At 47.6% G+C, this 7,168-nt stretch overlaps 1 protein-coding gene across 1 annotated transcript in view; it reads right to left on the bottom strand.

Annotated features, from left to right (window-relative positions):
* Positions 1-5,790, bottom strand: part of SLC38A5 (solute carrier family 38 member 5) — an 825,614-nt gene extending 819,824 nt beyond the window's left edge. Inside the window, exon 1 of the mRNA XM_069647525.1 lies at positions 5,653-5,790. The gene's annotated coding sequence lies outside the window, so the exon portion shown is untranslated. The remainder of the gene's footprint in view (positions 1-5,652) is intronic.
* Positions 5,791-7,168: the final 1,378 nt, after the last annotated feature.

Genomic DNA, 7,168 nt, shown 5'->3' on the forward strand with positions numbered 1-7,168 from the left:
CCTTTTGTGTGAAACCGTTTGAACTTGGGGAAGGAAACCCCAAGGCCATTTTGAGGAACTGTGTTTAACTTGGGTAAGGGAACCCCGAGGCCATTTTCTGGAACTGTCTTGAACATGCCTGAAAGAAGCTCAGAACTTTCGTTTGAACACTGTTTCTTTGGTTGCTGATATCCATGCACATTGTTTAGCTTTAGTTGTGAGGGCAAGTACAGGTTTTGTTTATAGACATTCTTTTAAGTTGAACTTGCTGACTCGGACTATCCTTCGTTTATTTAGGTAGGGAAATCCCACCTTAGTATGGGCAAGTTAGATCTTACACCATCCTGACATTTGAGTTAGGAAAGATCTTTTGTTTGAACTTTGAATCTGTTGCCTGTGTCTTGCTTCATGATGCCTTCACAGTGGATAGATTGGAGAAATCTAGGTAGATGCTCAGACAAAGCTGTTGTGTGAATCAAATCTTTTCTAGGTTCATGACGCTCAAGGGTATAAAAAGATGGTTTCAGTTCTACTCCGATTTTCCTTACAAGTAGGGTTCCCCAAGGCTCTTGCCTGTCTCCACCTCTATTTAATATATACACAAAGTCACTTTGCGAATAATTTAGTGGGTGATGTCTGTCTTATACAAATTATGCTGATGATACGCAGCTCTTATTCTAATTATCTGGTAACCACTGTCAGGACTCTGAGGAAATCAACAGGAATTATTCAGCCATTCATTTCTGGATGGCTAAAAACTCTCTTGCCCTAAATGATGGGAAGATGTAGTTACTTGTTCTAGGCTCAGCATTTAGAATGAAGAGGTTGGACTCTGCTTATAGCCATGTGTCTACTGTTTGATGCTCGGTTAAGGTTTTTTAGCATGTAAAGACTCTTGGACTCTACCTGGACTCCCAGCTGTAAGGTAAGAAACATATATCTTGCATTCGCTCAGTGTCTTCTTACAGAACTAGACTCCTTTGGCAAATTCACCCATATTTATCTGAGAAAGATAGGGGACTTACAGCATCAGCAACCATCAATGCATATTTGGACTACTGCAATAGCCTGTTGATCGGCAGCTCACAAGCTAATATCAATAAACTTCAGGTTACCCAGAATGGGCAGTCCGAGCAGTATGTGGTTCGAGAAAACAGGATCATGTTACTGAAGTCCGTGCAAACTTCATTGGCTACTGGTCCAGCAAAGAATACAGCACAAGGCATTATCTATTGTGTATAATTGTCATTCCGGAGATGCTTTTCCGTATCTTATGAATCGTATTAAAGATGCCCAGCAGAAGCGTACTCTAAGGTCTAACAATGAACTACTTCTTGCTCAACCATGATTTGCTTTGAATAAATGTGGTGGTTCTTGCTTTGCGCGCTTTGAGGTTTGGGCACCTTCTTTGTGGAACACTATTGCGACCCAACTGAAGAAGAGTACAAGTCTGGGACACTTTAAAAAGCAATTAATAACATATTTGTTTAATAAAAACACTGGCTGAGGCCGTTGTTTTTCAATTCTTCTACCGCCATCACTATCCCGTTGTTGTCTGTCTGTCTTCTTGTTATCTGTGCACCCTGAGGCCTATGGGCATATAGCGCGTTATAAATAATAAACTCATTTAGAACGGAGGACCTCCTTAAAACCAAGGGCCATAAAAAGATTTTTGACGCGGTGAAGGTGGGCCCAAGAGCCTAGCATGGTGCAAGTTGAGACAAACTTGTTTAAACCAACCAGAGACCATTGATAGTACTCTGCGGTCCAACCAGCAGCACTTTGCCCAGCATCTCACCCCTGCAGGAAAATCTAGGTTTTCCAGGTGAGGGTGCCTGGTAGGAGAAGCAAGGAGGACCACGTAGGCAGCCTCCAAGTAATACTGCCACTGTTGCTTTCTCCCACACTCGCCGAATGACTAGGCATGATGGTGGTTCATACTTATAATTAGCAAGGCTAGGCCATTTGCCCCCATCCACTCTCTGTCTTTCTCCCCTTCTCCAACAAATTCACTAAGACCCACCTCCTGGCTCTTATCCTGGCGGCTCACTTTCCAAGCCTTTCAGAGGTCTCTTATGCCTCGAAATCCATTCCTCGACAATTCTGACCTGCTTCTTGGTTCCCTTTCCATTGAAACTTCATTCATCCTCTTTGGAGACTTAAACCTTCTTAAAATCTCTTCTATGATCACGCCCTGATCGACCTTCAAGACCAGCCAGTCCAAACCAATGGCAACTCCTACCATCTTCCTTTTTTTCCATCCTCTGTCTTTGCATCCACAACCTCCATCGGATTATTTACCTGTCCACTTATCTGTTCTCGTCCCACTCCCTCCTTTTTTGTACCCGACCATGTTCCTGAATAAAACGCTCAATTAAACTGGATTTTCTGGCTCACTATCCATGATAAGTCAGCTCACATGTAGTTTCTCTCGCCCCACACCATGCCCCAAAAAATAACAAGGCTCCCTTGAATTGAAATCTGCCCTTACCTCCCTCGATGAGCATCATTGCCTCAACACCTCTCCTCTAGCCCTTATTCTAAAGAGACTTGCTGAGACAGAACTGATATGGGTCTCGGCCTAAGACGCTGCCCTTACCTCCACTGATGAGCATCGTTGCCTCTCTCGTACCTTTCCCCTTGCAACACCTCTCCTCTCGCCCTTATTCTACAGAGACTTGCTGAGACAGAACTGATATGGGTCTCGGCCTAAGACGCTGGCACAAGGACTGCTCCTACCCACAATTGGCCTTCTACCAGTTGAACCTCTCTATCTGGATAAGCATATTTCAAAATCAAACTACTTTATGAACCTAATGTCGTCTCTCTCATCCCACACCTGCAAACTCTCTACTAACCACTAAACTAGGATGATGCCTCCGGTCCTTGCTCCTGCTCTTCTATTTCGTCTGTAAATAACTTTTCCCTTCTACCACTCATCCAAGATCTCAAAAGGTATGACACTCTAATGACTGTACTCCTCTACAACATACTTTCTCAACCCCAGCCACTCATCTTTACTCCCTGTCCCCTTCCCCCTTCAGACAAAAATCAATGAACCAAAGTAGATAGGGGAAAACCAAAATGGTGAGAGGCCCTAGAACCCTCAAAATAGGAATTCTGATTTCCTTGTTGGCTGCCCAGGGTGGGGAGAACACTGTGATAAACATGGAGCATGTGCGATGGAGAGTCAGAAAGGCCAAGGACAAGCACAGCACCTTGCAGAACCAATAAAGAACAGTAAAGAGCAGGTAGCATGGTAAATAAAATAAGGATGCCAGACAAGGACAAAGGTCACCGGATGAAAATATGGTACTCCAGTGAAGGTGACAGCAAGTGGAACAAATCACATGTCTGTGCAAGATGGAAGATATAGGAACGTAGAAAGTAATTGTTATTTTATAACACGCTTAATACTGGGGACCAGTTTCTAAGTGTGAGCCCGGGATTCAAACCTGTGTTGCTATGCGTTATCTTGCTTCCAAAACAAGCGTGTTGCCCCTGAGCTATCCTCCGAGCCCAGTGAAGAACCTCGAAATGAGAGGGATCCTTCATTAGCAAGTGCCGTGGAGAAACCTGAAAGACACTGGGCGGGCAAGGGAGCTCAGTGGCGCGCCGAGAAGGACTCCATGATGGACACAGAGAATGTATTGCTATGACTCCCGTAAGCACATGTCGCGCTCGTCAGTGGATGGAGGGTGACGGGTCACAAGCATCTGAGTGGGGGGAAAACGAAGACGGAAGAGTTCAGACACTCCCGAGTAGTAAGCATGGCCGACCTGGCACAGTGGAGAAGAAGTCCTTGCGCTACAATTACCTTCTTAAAAGATGACACAATCCTGTTCTTTCAAGGAAAGGAGCTAGGTGGAGAGCGGGTCTTGGAAGAGCTGCTGCAGCCAAGCGGTGCCATGTGAGAACAGGGACTGAAAAATTGTCAAAATGCACGTGCTCGATGATGCATGGGCATTATTAGTGCGCAGGCGCTCCATGCAGCGCTTTGAAGATGAGGTATGCCTCGATTGAACTGTATTTAATCCATTGCATTGCGCATACTGGCTTAGGGCCGTTACCAGGGGTGTTGCTAGGTCTGGAAAAGATCTGGGGCTACGCTGTCGGGACTGTCGGGACTCGGGGCTAGCCAGCCTTTTGCTTGTAGCCCCTGAGCTTCTATCCAGGGCTGCAACTAAAAGACCCAGGGCTATAGCCCTTTTAGCCCCACCCCTAGCAATGCCTCTGCAACACACAGCTACAGCTGGGCTAACACCGTCCTGCTGAGATATGAGCCCAGGTCGCACAGACAGGCCTGGCTTAAGATGTGTGGTGACCCATTTCAACCTGATGATTGGGGCCCCCTCCAGCTTAGAGAGGAAAACAGTCTGAGGCACCCATGGGTTGCATATGTTATAATGGAGACCAAGAAACACAGCTGGAAGTTAAGAGCCGCTGATTATCCTGAGATGGCCAGCAGGGAGCTGAAACAATAAATGGCCACTGAAATGGTATAAATCCTTCTTTGTCAGCAAGTGGCTGATGTGCAGGAACCAGGTTTAAAAGGCACTGCGGTGAGGACACGTCTGTACACCCCAAGGGAAGTCACAGCCAGGAGGGCTCCACCAAACGCAGCTTGTAAGGAGAGTGCTTCAAAGAGCACATAATTTTTTTTTTTTTTTTACATTTGTATAGTGCACAAACAGCCCGAGGACACTGTGGCGCTGTTACTTGCAGGGAGCTTAGTTGCAGGGGGGTACATGTATATATTGCAGTGTTACAGGACTCTTGACTGGCAAATGCGGGCAAGCTTCCCTTGCCAACCTGAGGTGCCTTTCATCTGAAAGTGTTGAAATACCCTTTCATGGCGCTGTGCACATATAACTACTGCAGCAGCATTAACATACACACTCAGCTTTTAATGAAACGAACTTCAGACTGCACAGATCTCGGTAGCAGGAACATTGACCTTCTAGGTTACAGTGCACGTTTACTTCAATTTTCCGTCTATATTTTTGATGCGCAAAGTTGCGCATCAATGTGAAGTGGAAACAAGGCGCACGTGGCGAGAGCATTGGTCGCCTGCCCGCCGCGTGGCTGCAGGGGGCGCTGCCACACCCTGCTGGTAGGAAGACTTTCACGTGGACAAGCTCCGGGTCCCGTAGCCCCGCCTTCCCCATGACAGGCCCGGGACTGTCTTATGCTATGGTCGCAGCCAGAAAGAGGCTGAAACTTTACACCGCAACCAATTTCCAAGTTCAACAACTCCGAGCCGCCCCTCCCCTATACCGTTTCCTCCTCTCTTGTGCCTCCACTCCTCACATTATAAGCTCACGCAATGGTCATGCTAATATATTCATTTAAAAAAAATGACAAATCATGTCGCCCTATTGAAAGAAGAACAATACCGGAGACGTTATGTGTATACACAATACTCCACATTCAGTTTTCATTCACATGTATAAACAAAAACACCTCATTCCATGGCATACACGCCACAAAAGACAAGCACTCCACAGAGAAGACACACGGGTCTAGTAAGGCACGCACTCCACAGAAGACACGCGGCTCTAGTACTGCCACATACTCCCCAAACTGACACATACACACATCACGAGCACAGCCACATGTATGAACGGCAAACGACACGAAAACCGTGCGCACGGCCACCGCGCGTGCTCTCACCTGCAGCTGGCTGGCTCCCCTGCTGTGGTGGGGGGCGGAGGCGGGCCGGAGGGGCCCGGGATCCAGGGGAAGCGGGGTTAACGGCGCCGGAGTTAGAGAGGCGGCCGAGGCTGGGAGAGCGAAGCAGCCGAGAAAGTTGTGGAGAGGAGGCTGGGGGATCAGGTTTCGCGTCACATGCGCAGGCCACATCACACACACACCCCGCCAGCGCGCTGCTGCGGGCGGGCGGGCGGCTTCCAGCGGCCTGCGCGGGCAAAGTCAAGGCGCTCTAACATGAGAGCACGCAATGTTTTCATTACATACATAGTCGCCGGACACGCGGACACAAAAGGTGCGTGCTCAGAGCCCCCTCAACCGAGGGCCCCGGGAGACCAGGAGCCGTTCACCCACCGCCCCTACTACCACCTTTCTCTTGGTAAATGGAATGATTGTATTTTTTTTTTTACAAGCTTTCAAAGTGGCTTTGGCGTTTGCAACCACCCCTGTCTCTCTCTTACGCACCTTCGGGTACTTACATTTTATTAGTGAAAAGTGCGCAGTTGGAGTTCGCGGAAAAGCCGCATAATCGCGCAGGCCGCCTGCCAGCAGCGCGTGGGGACAAAGGCGCAGTCAGAGCCGGGCCACATTTATTAGGGTTGAGTACATTGAGGAGTTGTGTTGGTTATTAATGAAAGGAACATACATGAGAACTGCATCTCTGTCTTTGTGGTAAAACAATTGCAATTGTGCAATTGGGCACTTGAATTACCCGGAAGGAAGTTAAAACGGCGCTGAACTCGTATCTAGAGTTATGCTACAATAAGGAAGGGGGCTGGAACCTGCGGCTCTTCAGATCTTTTGGACTCCGATTCCCGTGATCCCCCACCGATAGCTACGATGACTTGGGTTGATGGGAGTTGTAGTCCAAAACATCTGGCTAGACTAAGGTTACAGAAAGGGATACAGTAAATGGTTTCGTATAAATGATGTTGCGTTTAATGAAAAAAATCTTTTTATCTTCGTGTGTGAGATGAACTTTAAAGTCCTCCGTAGCGAGGCCACTCCGAGAATAAACCAACGTTCACGCTCCATCGGCGTGCACAAAAATTGGGTACACCTTTTACTGCAAGAAGAGTATACATAGATACGATTGTGTCCAGCAGAGTGCAACTGTGTTTATATTTTACATAAAAGGGGCGGTGGGCTCCAGGGCACTGTTAATCCCCCTACCCCCATCCTGACATCATTCGCCTGTGTTGTGTGCCCCCTGTCCCCCTCCCTGTCCCCCACTTTCTTATTAACACTGTTTAACTATTCATAACTTAAGACTCAAGAGCAAAGACAAAACGGTGGGGCAGGGTAGCTTCTGAGAGGTTAAAGCAGCACGGGACATGCAGGGACGAGATACGCTGTATGTGACCACATTATATATACATTTATCACACGGCCGCCGGAGCAAAGAGGGAGCTGGTGACTTGGTGGAGTCCATGGTATTTAAGACTGTGTACAATCCACTGCCACCCTCCTCAGTCAATAA

The sequence above is a fragment of the Ambystoma mexicanum genome, chromosome 2q, assembly GCF_040938575.1.
Source record: "Ambystoma mexicanum isolate Mex_15411 chromosome 2q, UKY_AmexF1_1, whole genome shotgun sequence".
Classification (NCBI taxonomy): Eukaryota; Metazoa; Chordata; class Amphibia; order Caudata; family Ambystomatidae; genus Ambystoma; species Ambystoma mexicanum.